This window comes from Leptonychotes weddellii, chromosome 8 (genome assembly GCF_054177405.1).
Source record: "Leptonychotes weddellii isolate Sample4059 chromosome 8, ASM5417740v2, whole genome shotgun sequence".
Taxonomy (NCBI): Eukaryota; Metazoa; Chordata; class Mammalia; order Carnivora; family Phocidae; genus Leptonychotes; species Leptonychotes weddellii.
In genome coordinates, this window is record NC_138376.1 from 57133860 (window position 1) to 57147323 (window position 13464).

At 38.6% G+C, this 13464-nt stretch overlaps 1 long non-coding RNA gene across 2 annotated transcripts; it reads left to right on the forward strand.

Annotated features, from left to right (window-relative positions):
• The first annotated feature begins 5246 nt into the window (after positions 1-5246).
• On the forward strand, positions 5247-12682 carry LOC145723042 (uncharacterized). Of its 2 annotated transcripts, XR_014147766.1 has the most exons (4): positions 5249-6903; positions 7708-7812; positions 8220-9141; positions 12385-12682. It is a non-coding gene; the product is annotated as an uncharacterized LOC145723042 (long non-coding RNA). The 2 variants fall into 2 exon arrangements; XR_014147765.1 differs by lacking the exon at positions 12385-12682 and having other exon boundaries at positions 5247-6903; positions 8220-9914.
• Positions 12683-13464: the final 782 nt, after the last annotated feature.

The following is a 13464-nucleotide window of genomic DNA, read 5'->3' on the forward strand; positions in this document are numbered from 1 at the left end:
GTCCTTTCTTTTCTTTTTTTTTTTTTTTAATATTTTATTTATTTATTTGACAGAGACACAGTGAGAGAGGGAACACAAGCAGGGGGAGTGGGAGAGGGAGAAGCAGGTTTCCCACGGAGCAGGGAGCCCAATGCGGGGCTCGATCCCAGGACCCTGTGATCATGACCTGAGCTGAAGGCAGACGCTTAACGACTGAGCCACCCAGGCGTCCCGGGCTTTGTCCTTTCTACGGCTTCTGCTTGGATGACCCTTCCCTCAGACATCTGCCTGGCTCCCAGCATCATCCCCTCAGGTCTTTGCTCAAATGTCTTTTTCTTGGTGAGGAGTTTCCTGACTATGGTATTTTAAAGAGGAGATCACACCTGTACAGCTTAGCGTGCTCATACTTTTCCCAGTCTTAGATTTCTCCATCATACTCTTCACTAGCTTATATGCTGCAGAAGCTCTATGAAGGCAGGGAAAAGAAACTAATGTTTTGTTTGCTACTGTCTCCCCTCTGCTTAGCTTGGTGCCTAATACAGGATACACACTCGTTACATGACTACACGAGCTGGGTATCATGAGTAGCTGTATTGTAGCCGCATTTGCGAGTAGAGAAAACAGGTCACACAGCTAATCTGCTGCAGAGCTGGCTCTGTCCTGCTCCTTACCACTGTGCACATACTACTCTGTGGCAGTGAAGAGCAGGTATGACCTGGAATTTGGCAGAGCTAAGTTCAAATGCAAGTTTTCCTGGACACAACAGAATAGAGCCCTGTGGCAGGTTACTAAAGACCACTCTTTGACATTAGTGCTTTCATGGTGCAGTCGTTCTACTAATCAAAATGTTGTAATATTATCATTCATATTTTCCATTCTTTCTAAATTGTCATTAGAGATCTTGTCAACTTGCATTGATGAGACTCTGACACAGAATTTTCCTGGCCAAGCTCCTGATACTGAGCTTAATGTCCTTCTCCCTTCTCAATCTTTTTCTTTCTGGTTTCCTCTAGCCCTTTCACTTATGCTTTGAACCAAGAAATGAGCTTACATTTATCACAGATGTAATTAGTTATTGCTTTCACAAGGAATGTAGCTCAAACCCTGCATGTCACTGAAAATGTGCTCTTTCCTTCCACACCTCTTCTTGGTTGCAGTGCGAACTGCTGCCTCCGGAAACTACCTCCACTGCCCCACTCATGGTCTCTTGCAAGCTCTTGAAAAGAGCCAGTCCAAAGCCTGTCCCTCCCCTGAATGGTTTGACGTATTCCCAGGTAGCTCTCAGATGATGTTGCCTAAATCAGTGACACACACCTTCTTTCAAGTTCCAGTGTCATGTCACCAACTGCCTACTGAATCCCTCTACCAGGATGTCCCTCCCAGAGGATAATTAGGGTTATCAGGTTCCAATCCACTAAACTCTCCACTCTCTCCTTCACCACCGGCCCAATCCCCTTGTCCCTATCTACGAAACCACCAATTCTTCAATGTCGTACAATTCAGTCCAGAAGTATACAAATGTTTCTTGGGTATTGATGTTCTAGGAGCTGTTCTAAGCATCTGCAGGGGCCAAAGGTAGGCTGCCCCAAAATGTGCCACTTTGGCATATCAACTATTTTAAATAGAAGTTACTTAAGAAATGGCCAAATGTTAAAAAGAACACTCTGACTGCCCCTCTCCTCTTTGTCTCCAGAAAGCAAGAGATAAATCTCCCATTTGAAAGGAATTCTCCCTGGACCAGGAGGTAAAGAGACAGAAAATTTAGAGCAGAAAAGGCTGTGTAGACAACCTTTGTTACTTTTTAATAATTTACTACCATAACCCAAATTCTGTTTAGAATTCCTAATTGAAGCTCCCAAAGTTACTTAACTTCTTTGTCCTGTCAGATCCTCACAGATTTATTATCTCTTTGTCTAAAAAATATAAAAATTGCCTGCCTTGGTCATTTCTTGAGGTCTCAATTTTTTTATGGGGCCTCTGTGTGCACATAATAAAACTTTGGGTTTTTTCTCTTGTTAATCTGTCCCGTGTCAATCTAATTCTTAAACCGGCAGAGCTTAAAGAGTAGAAGGAAACATTTTTTCTCCCCTACACATCCCATATACAAACCTCAAGGCACTTGGTCTAGGGAGATTAACAAATGGAAAATGACTTATTTCTACAAAATGATGTAGGCAATAGCTTAAATAAATTAAAGAAAAATAGGTATTCATGTGAGCAGAAGAGGAATATCTGAAGTATTGTCACTTCAGATGTATGTGATCCGTGTGACTCTATATAGGGGGCCAATCAGACTCAGCACACAGAGGAAACCTCTCCAGGAGGCCCAAATCACCACACCTGTGCTTGAATAACTTCATAAAACAAAGGGATGTATGATGGGGGCATCAATCAATGTGGATGGAAAGAGAAGCTAATAAAACAAACAGTCACAGCCTTTTGACCAACTTAATGAGCAGATTCGACATATTGCTGGGTACCGAGAGGCTGAAAATTGTGAAAAATATATTGCTTTCTCACAGATGGCTTCAGGACTCATCCAGACCACTAGGAAGCTTCTTGAAATATCACCTGCAGCTCGTACTCAGTGGAGAATTTGGTTAACATCATGTCATAAATGCATTAGGTATGCAAATATCCCCAGCTTAGTTCTGTAGAGACAGTCGTCATATATTTATGGATATTAACTGTGCCTGGTCCTGGACCCTGCGCTCTGGGGAGACAATCGGGAGTCTGTAATCTTCTTTTAAAAATGACCCAGGGCGCCTGGGTGGCTCAGTTGGTTAAGCAACTGCCTTTGGCTCAGGTCATGATCCCAGGGTCCTGGGATCGAGTCCCACATTGGGCTCCCTGCTCTGCGGGGAGCCTGCTTCTCCCTCTCCCACTCCCCCTGCTTGTGTTCCCTCTCTCGCTGTGTCTCTCTGTCAAATAAATAATAAAAATAAAATCTTTAAAAAATAAAAATAAAAAAAAAAGAAAAATAAAAATGACCCATTCATTCACACAAGCCCACAAGCAATTATGCAATCTGCTCTACTGTGATGATGTATTTGCATATATGCAAGGAATAAAGTAGTGAGACGACCAAGAGAGAAATAAAGTGTCAAGTGTCAAGTACGATGCAATTCTTAGTGGGCTATAGGCTTGAAGAGCGGATCTGCAAGTTTCACATGACGAGGCCTATTAAAGTGCTTTTGGGCCGGGCAGAACCCCTGAAATGCTGTTGCAGCAATACCAGCAATAGCACCTGTCCCTTAATCCTGCGTCCCTGAGAGTGCCGCCTCACTTTTCTAACTCCTAAATTCATGTTCTGTATTTCTAAGCTCTCTTTGGTATCGCAGATCTGGTATAAGTTAAGCGGACAAATGAGGATGTAAGAAATGGGGAAGTTAGGAAAGGAAAGCAAATGATAAGGGAAGCTCAGAAAGAGGGGGACTGAGTTGATTCAATCAGAAAGCGGTAGTGGTTTAAGAAGCTGGATGTGGGGCCGCAACTTCCCCACACCCTTCTGTAGCTGCCCACCCACAAAGCTGTGGTTTCTGACCAAGAGGAGATAGTTGATGGCTAAGAAGTGCCCCAGAGAGATGACTTCTGGAATTTTCTTAGACTGTACCTCACTCACAGCTGCCCTTCCCAAGTACCCATCAGGCTCGGACTCGACCAGGAGACATTCGTTGGCAGTGTGCTGGGCTACTGGCCTCAGACACAGACTGAAATTTGGGGCAAATAAAGCAAATGGAGGCAGGAAGAGTCATAGATCATCTCCAGGCCAAGAAACTCTCTTAAAACAAACTAAATTATATTATTTGCAATACTCAGCATGTGTTAAAATGCTCCGGGCTTTTAATTCACGTGCTCAGAACTGTCAGGAGAGCGCCTTCGTTAAACTAGTAATTGACAGATTGGTTTTGTTGATCCCCAAGACCTTGCTTATTTCCTAAACAGTAGGGGGTTTAAAACGAGGAATTGTCTGAAAAGAACGAAAATAAAATAGGGATAGAGGGTTTGGATTGGCCCCAGTTGCCGGACTCTTGTGAAGAAGCACAATATTCCCTCGGAAAAGAAACGGCAAGGGTGTATTTTCCTCTGGAGCCTCATCAGTGATGATAAATGAAGCCAAATTAATCCTCCGTTGGTCTCATTTGCTTCCCTCTTTGGAGCTGTATTCCCCTGCATGATTGTTTGTAACTGAAGACACTCTCTTAATTGTTCTTTTAAATAAACCTCCCAAAGCTTCCAGTTTGGTTCAGGGGGTGGGAATTCCATGATACTGAGGCTGCCATTCAGGGCCATCCTTATGGAAATAAATTGCATAACTGAAGTGTCTCATATCCTGCTCCACTGGATTTTTCTTCAGGGATCTATCTCCAAATCACCAGCATATTTTTAGAAATTCAAACAAAAACTCTTGAGTGTCACAATATCCTGCTAATTAGCCATTGTTTGTAATGTAGCCCCTCTCTGTTTTTCCCATATTCATCTTCCTTCTCCCCAGAGTTACCCATCATCCATTTATTACTTGTGCTATATCTCTAAAGTTTATGCTTAAAATTTTGAAATATTTCATAACAAAGACCACCAGCAACTTCATTAACCAGTGAAATATTAAGTAAGTCATTTTATTCTATCTCATATAGACTTCCTTTAGCAGGGTTTTTATTTGTTTGTTTGTTTTTGAGAATTTTGAACTTCCAGTCACTCTATATTCAGCAGTCTGACTTTAGGTTTGCACAAACCTCACCCAGAAAGGCCACTTGTGGAAACATAGCACTGAACTCCATTGTTGCCTTGTCCCACCAGTGTCCCAATGCATTTTAAACCTATCCTTTCCTCCTTAGAAAAATGGTCCTGGGGAGAATTCACAGACACCCATCGTCCTATCTTATCTCAGGAATGAAGTGCCAGCAGTACTGAGGTGGACGTGGGGAAGTGAAAACATAATCAGGGGGAGGCAGAGTACGGGGGGCCACCCTCAGTGCTTTAAAAGGGCAGCCCTCAGAGTCATGGCTAGAGCTCGTGTGCAATGGATATTGCCCAGATCTGAGCAGGAGAAGAGTCTTGGAGCAGTCCAGAAGCAAAATCCAACAGCCAAGTTATCATGAAGGTGAAGATAGCATCAGAATCTCCTGGAAAACTATTTTATTTTATTTTTAATTTTTTAATTTTTATTTTTAAAGATTTTATTTATTTGACACAAAGAGAGAGATAGCCAGAGAGGGAACACAAGCAGGGGGAGTGCGAGAGGGAAAAGCAGGCTTCCTGCTGAGCAGGGAGCCCGATGAGGGGCTCGATCCCAGGACCCTGGGATCATGACCTGAGCCGAAGGCAGACGCTTAACGACTGAGCCACCCAGGCGCCCCTGGAAAACTATTTTAAATAATTGGACTCCCTTTTGAAGAAAGAACCAAGTCCTCTCTTATACACATATGCCAGGGACGTCTTCATCCTATTGTTGATGTTTGATCCATTGTAGTAGGGCATCTGGCACTCACGGAGATGGTGGTGATGGTGAGGCTGGAGGAAAGCCAGATCCAGGAAGGGCTTCAGTGGCCATGTTCCGTAGTTTCCTCTTCTTCCTAAGAGCAATGGGAAGCCACCAAAAGGTAGAGTGGGCATGAATTTCTGGTCACAAACTGAGTTGTGAGGAAAGACGTTACTTCTACAGTGTTCAGCATTCTACCTTAATTTCTATTTTAAGCTCATTCCACCAGATGGCACATAATGAATTACTATCAATTCTCTAGAAATTCTATCAATTCGGGGTTCTTTAATCAATATAAGAGCTCATCATGTCCCATCCCCAGAGTTGCGTGTTCCTTTTATGGGTGCTCTGTTGTCAACCACTTCTAGGGAAATGAATGCTGCTCCATCTTTCTTCATGGTTGACGCCCCCATGCCATTCTCACTGGTGCATCCAGTATAGAGGCATTAGGTTATGAATATCCTAAATGGCCCCAAACAGCAAGACCAAGGGTAGAATGCAGGATATGAAAACCTTATTCTGCCACAAATCGTTTTTAAACGTGGATGGGAATATGATCATAAAATAGATCGTTCTGTGGATGCTCTGTAGGTAAAGGGTTGAAGAGATACAGCAATGGATGCAGAGAGCCCTTAGGATATTATAAATAATTTCAGGATTGCGATAGATGTAGCTTGGGCGAGGGTGGTTGAGGAGAGATGGAAGTAAGGATATGGGCTCATAGGATATATATAGGATAACAATGACAGAATTTGGTAAAAAGGTTGGATATTGGACTGAAGGAAAGATAACCCCTTGGGTTTCTGACTTGAGCAACTGGATGTGTGTGGGTGCTGTTGGCTGGGTGAGAGAACAGTAAAGGAAGATCTGGGAAAATAGCCCCAGGTGACTTTGATATGTTGACTTTGAGAGGCCTTTCAGACATTCAAGCGAATGTTAGCAAGACCAGTGTAATGGATGGAGACTAAAAGGAGAAGTCTGAGCTAGAAATATAAATGAGACCTCTGCGTATGGATCCTTTCCATAAAGATGGGTATAGATGAGAGTGTTAAGAAGGAGAGTCTACAATAGGAAAATAATGCAGACATGAGTCCCATCTTTTATTTACATTGGTACAAGTTTCTTATTGGCTGATTCAAAGAAGAGTGAGTGAGTACCCATGGCACACCAAATGTCTTCCTCTGTATTAAACAGTCAGTGGTCCATCACAGAACGTAGAAATATCAACACCTCCAACTTCAGAGTAAGCCTTCTGCTCACCAAGGTTCTTCATCTCTGTGCTAATGAGAGTTTTGTTCTCTTTCATTTGCTATTTTGAGATATTTAATCTCCAGGCTATTAACAGTGAGCATCAAGCTCCCTTTCTTGTGCAGTGACAACGTCTGCAGCCTGCTGTGGTTCATCATGATTCCGAACGATATCCCCACTATAAAAAGAAGATGGTAAGTTTTCTAATCTTCTGTATTAAATAAAACAAGAGAAACAATACCTGGAAGAGTTATGGAACTTACTAATGATTAAAAAAAATGAAAGTTTATTCAATTGTAAATAGTTTATAATAGATTTCAAGTCTCGGCTCCCCAAGTCCAAAGTTCATTTCATCTATCAAACTCTATCCTAGAAAGATAAATATATGCACACATGTTCCCAAAATAAACACAGCTTGTTTCTAACAAATAAATCTGTGCCAAAAGTCCTAGAATTTCTGATGAGAGTAGGAAGTGTGGATTCTTAGGAAGGGTGCAACAATTATTTAATAATTAATCAAACAACAAGCCCTAAAAAAAGTGTTGCATAAATAGAGAGATTTTAAAATTTTCTGTTTTCTTTTAACTATTTCTCAAACAAAAGGGAAAATGTGATAACCTCAAATTTAATGAAAACATGTTAAATATAGTTTTTAAATGGGAGCAAAAGTGATGAAAATAACTAAGAATGAAAGGAGGAACAACAGGTTAGCACTGGGTGACATTTCAAAATACATTTATGCTGATTTATTTTTAAAAGTTCAAATATTTACATAAATTATACCTAACATTAATAAAACCAACAGAATGCCTGTGTTTCCATTCTCCAGGGATGTAAAGGTAGGTTCTTTGTGTAGTGTGTCCAAGAATATTCTCCTCCTAGTTCTTTGGTCATCATGGAACATTGAGACAACAATGATTCCTGGGTGTTGTACTTCTGAGTAAAGGGGTAGCAATCCGGCCTCACACTTTTACCACTTAACCAATTTATATTTCCAGAGTGTCATTGAGGTGATGCCAAGGACCCGGGGATAAAAAACATGGTCAGTGAAACCCAAAAGCCAAAGAAGGATGTGTAAAGGGGACCCAAAGCCAAGCGTCATGGTGTGTACCATAAAGCCTAGAAGGGAAGAGGAGTGGGGAAGTGGGGGGCGGGGGGAGGTGCAGCTAAAGTATTCCGTGGAGACCTCATAGAAGAAATGGGGTCCAAAATGTGCTTTGAAAAATTAAGTGCAAAAGAATGCCAAGTGTTTTGAAGGAGAAGAACTGCAGGAGGCAAGAATGACAACAATGGTATTTGTGACTCATTTACAAAACAAGAAAAAACAATAAAACCCAGTCCTGTTGCAATAGGAGTTAGTTTGAACCAATTAGGAGTTAAATTAGCAGTAGGTTGGAGCGGATTTAACTTCTTTCAATACCAGAAGACTATTAAAGGCAAAGAAAAATGTCATGACTATAATTGTTTTTATTTCAGTGCCAACCAAATTTATTTATTTTTTCTCTTACAGGCAACGGATGTATCTTTGGGTACATCTCAGCACTTCATTATTCCAAATGTTTACATCCAAACAGAGCAGAGACACCTATCAAGTACCTGAGGAAAGAGGCCACAGCCAGAACTGCATCGGACAGCAACAAATCCTTGTCCTTGGACGTCCGTCCCCCAGGATGATCTGTGCAGGACGTAAAGCCAGTACAACTTTCATAAACTTAAACTTGTTCATCTCAAATTCTGTCTCTACCACCCAAATATATTACAGTTCCTCTCCATCTGTAAAGGACAGGAGGTCGTTCTTATCTAAAGTAAAAAGGAATAAGACTACTGTAGATGGAAGTTTCAGATACTCGGAAGTAAGGAGCAGATAGCTTCAATCAATAGTGAATAGCTCTGGGTGAACTTGGATCTGGTATAAAGGATACAACACAAAACTGTTCCATCTGAAGATAATAAGTCTTCTAGTCAAAAAGAGGCAGTAACTGTGATGCATGTCATTCATGATTTCTTTTTTATTCCTTTTTTATGTACAGCTCAAATATTTGAGACTTGGGAAGTAGAGGCTCTGCTAGATCTAATATTTTGATCTTCCTTTGAATTTAGTTTAAAAAAATGGAAAGCTCCCAGTTGTTATATAGCTCCCTGGATTTTGTAATTTAAGTGAAAAACACTGAAAATAAGGACTTCTTAAATCTAGACTGCAGTCATATCTATTTAATTGCACTTTTTCTTGTGCTTCTCTAAGCTAGACTATTACACTTAGCAAAAAGCTTAGTAGCATAATTACAGTGCTATAAAACATTTTCTCCCTTTTTTTAAACTAGCATCTTCATCTGCCACATTTCAAGATGCATCACTAAATTATACAACCTGACAACTATTAAGGTTTTTGCTATACTTCACAAATCAAGAAAAAAATATGCTTCATTTTCAGAGTAAGTTATTTTAATTGTCCTAATGCCTAAAGCAGTATCTACAAAATCTTTGAAGATATTAAATTTATTTTATAAAATCAGATTTTTCATAAATCGATATAATATTATATATATTATACATGTTATATCTAATAAAGAACTACTAAAATTCCAAATATTATTTTCTGATAAAAGTCAGAAATATTAACTGAATTCAAAATATATAACTGTTTCACTGTATACAAAACTATAATCCAATATATCCTCTCCTAATCCTGAAAAATCACCAGGTAATCAAGTTTTATATTATTTGCATGCTTCTAAAGAATATGCTCTCTCCTTCTTGAGCGTTTTTCCCTCCTCCTAACAGATGAGTTTATTGTCTCCACTTCCAAGTTGATTTTTATTGCTGTTAAGTCTTTGAAAATTGTCTTATCTCAAAATCTAGCCAACTAGGTTTGCCTTTTTGGTATCACTTGGTATTATATCAATCTCCTCTGTGTACCAAACGCAAAATAGAATGCTTCCACAGTCTCCACTCATCTCGTTACTCCTCTACACAAATATTTTGGATTGAACCATGTCTGTCTTTTTCCTCAACCATAAAAGCTGCAAAAGTAATTCTACAAGATAATTTGTCTTCAATGGGATTCTTAGTTACACTTCCTTAGTCCATAAGCAAATTTTAACATTCAGGGGATCCAAAAAAAACTATCAATAAAAAAATCTGTATTACATTATAAAGGTACTAGCCACAATTTAAAGTATACATAATGATAAAATAAAATATTTTAACTATTGGGGCGCCTGGGTGGCTCAGTTGGTTAAGTGACTGCCTTCTGCTCAGGTCATGATCCTGGAGTCCCGGGATCGAGCCCCACATCGGGCTCCCTGCTCGGCGGGGAGTCTGCTTCTCCCTCTGCCCCTCCCTCTGCCCATGCTCTCTCTCTCTCTAAGTAAATAAATAAAGTATAAAAAAAAAAATATTTTAACTATTTATAGCATTAGATGAATCTCATAATACTCGATTTTCTTTTTATCAGTGAAGCAAACATTTAAGAGTCTTTTTATATTTAACTGGAATATTTTTAATAGAGAAAATTTGGGTTAGTTTGAAATGTTCTAATAATTTTCACATTGTGCATTTTATCAAGAGGCAACTCATTTAAATGTAACTAAACTTGACATTTTTAAGTTTTCAACTCATTTAATTGGTGCCTGCTAAATAGATAATAGACAGAAAATATATTTTAATATGAACTCCCACATTGTAAAAATGAGGAAAAGACATGGCCATAACCAAAATTAAATAAAAATTATACTATTATCCCAATAAAATAATCTTGTAAATGTTTAAGTAGGTATGTGTATTTTATGGGGTTTTTATCTTTTTATTTTTGTTTTGGGGGGTTGCTTTCGATATTTATTAAACTAACAATAGTGTTCTGGGTAAGTCTTATTAATGTAATATGTAAAGTTCTGGGTAAATGATATTTAAATTCATTTACATCAGAGGTGCCTGCAATCCACATTTTTATTAAAAAGACAATAAGCATTTGGTTAAGAGGCTTGAAAAAACATGTTATTTTGAATATTATATAGTATTTTTCTATCATTGAAGACTGTTGAGGGGTGCCTGGGTGGCTCAGTTGGTTATGTGTCTGCCATCTGCTCCGGTCATGATCCCAGAGTCCTGGGATCAAGCCCTGCATCAGGCTCTCTCTTACTGCCCTTGCTTCTGCTCATCTGCAAATAAATAAAATCTTAAAAAAAAAAAAAAAAGACTGTTGAAAAAATTTTTTGGTTGTATGATTTCATTTATTTTATTTTATTTTTTTTAAATTTTTTTGATGGGGGGAGGGGCAGAGGGAGAGTGAGAGAGAGAGTCTCAAGCAGGCTCCATACCCAATGCAGAGCCTGATGCAGGGCTCAATTTCACAACCCTGAGATTGTGATCTGAGCCAAAATCAAGAGTTGGATGCTTAACAGACTGAGCCACCAGGTGTCCCTCATTTATTTTACTTTATTTTTTTTAAGATTTTATTTATTTATTTGACAGAGACAGAGATAGCGAGAGCAGGAACACAAGCAGCGGGAGTGGGAGAGGGAGAGCAGGCTTCCCGCCGAGGAGGGAACCCGATGTGGGACTCGATCCCAGGACCCTGGGATCATGACCTGAGCCGAAGGCAGACGCTTGACGACTGAGCCACCCAGGCGCCCTATTTTATTTTTTATTGAGGTATAATTGACATAAAGATTATATTAGTTTTAGGTATACAGAAAAATAAATAATAATAACGAAAACTTAATCCCAGAATCATTTGAACTTGAATTGACATTATCAACAGTTGATGTGTTTCATACAACTAGAGTAAGCAAAATTCAATAGTTTGGATTTATTATTTACAGAGGTTCACTCAAAGGTAGCTGTACTACTGTATGTATTAAATACTTTCTATATGAGCTTACTGAGATACTAACATGTCTGGAGAAAAAAAAAATTTGTGTTTAAGTGAAAATGCACCTTCTTCATGAAAGTGATTTACTGAATTCAACAAATGGTTCAAAACATATTCCTACCTTAGATAAGATTCTCAATCTTTCTATGAACTTGGTCCACAAGATAACACAGATATTTAACAGAGTTCTGGTATCATAGAGCCTAATTCTTCAATTATGAAATATATTTTGCTTCTAAATAGAGTAGTCCTAAAAATTAGTTGGTCACCAGCTAAGTGCAGTAGTTAACATAGCAGGAAATTGCTTTTGCAACATTGTTCGAGAGAAACACAGTGATTTTTCTTAGCCTTAGTTTATAATCTTGGATCCATCAAAAAGATCCTTGATATCCATTAAAAAGTCCTTTGTGGAGCTGAAAATGGTTCTTATGTTGAGTTGTCTTTAATTTTTATTTCCCATACATAGCATTGTAAACCCATAGAATTCCTCTAGCTAATACCCTCTAGCTAAGGTCATTTTCTCCTTTCTGCAACTCCTACCCCCTCAAGGCTACTTGTTGCTGTCCAGTTTAAATATATACTTCTTAACACTGCCATCAAATCCATCCACTGACTGGCCCAAGATAAAATACATGCGTAATGTTTTCTTGCCTCTGAATTGCAGATCAAAATCCACACTTTGCAACAGTATTTTATTAATGAATTCTAGTTATTTTCAATGTACAAGTATAATCCCTGCTATTCCATTTAAGCTAATATCTATATTTTGCCACTCATATATGTTTCTTTTCTTCCTTGTTAATAGATTCCTTAAGAAATAATGTCAAGTATTCCTTAAATATGCATTCCAAAATGTGGAAATCTTAAGTGAGCATCACCCAACTTGTCAGCAAACACTGAGGAAGAAACTTGTAATGAGCAAAATAAAATCTTTTAAGCCTGGAAATTTACTAGAAAGCAAGACAAATGGTTGAAATTGTTTCTCAGAACAGCAACAGTACTTGAGAGCAATAAAAAATGTGATAATATTTAATGGCCTATGTTAATACATGATAAAGTCCCTAAATTGTAATTTACAATCAAAACAGTTGGTGGCACCTTTGAAACAATTTTTTGTTTTTGACGGCATCTATGTTTCCTGCAAGTTCTTAGACAATCACATTAATATATAAAATCTTCGTAATTATATTGGTTTAGACATATTTTCTATAATATTATTTTAATGTAACTTCCATTAACATATATGCTCTGAAAGAAAAATAATAATAATAGCATCTGTGCCCTCAAGTAATGGTACTTATTACTCAGATATTTTTGCAAGGGTTATAGCCTGATTAAAACTTTGACTTCCTCTTAAAAACAAACCAGGAATCCCTTGGAAACAGCATTTCTTACCCAGACACAAGATCAGGCTCAGTAAAGTCAATACAGCAATGTGGGAAGGGTTGAGGAGATGTATTAACAGCTTCTTAAATGTCCCCAATCTTCTTAGATGCTCTTTCCCAGTAGGCTGTTACATGGCTTAAAACTTCCTACCAGAGAAAATTGTTCTTTGGGATAAAGTATTACAAACTCACTACAATCCTTTTCAAAGGCAAATGTCCTTGAGAGGTATAATGTATTGAGGCTTAACTACTGTTAGCATCAAGAAAAGTTTAAGTGGAATTTAATCAGTGTTTACATAAATAGACATATGTGTAAGGTTTTGTAGTTTTTGTTCGGGCTGGTGAGGGATAGTTTATACCACTTCTTTCCTGAATTTGAAACCAAGTAAGAGGTAGGTTCACACAGATGATGAACAGATTCTATAAAACTGGATTGAGAATGCAGCTTTGACCAGCTGCATTGTATACTTCTAAGCACTTTAACCCAGGATTCTACCAAC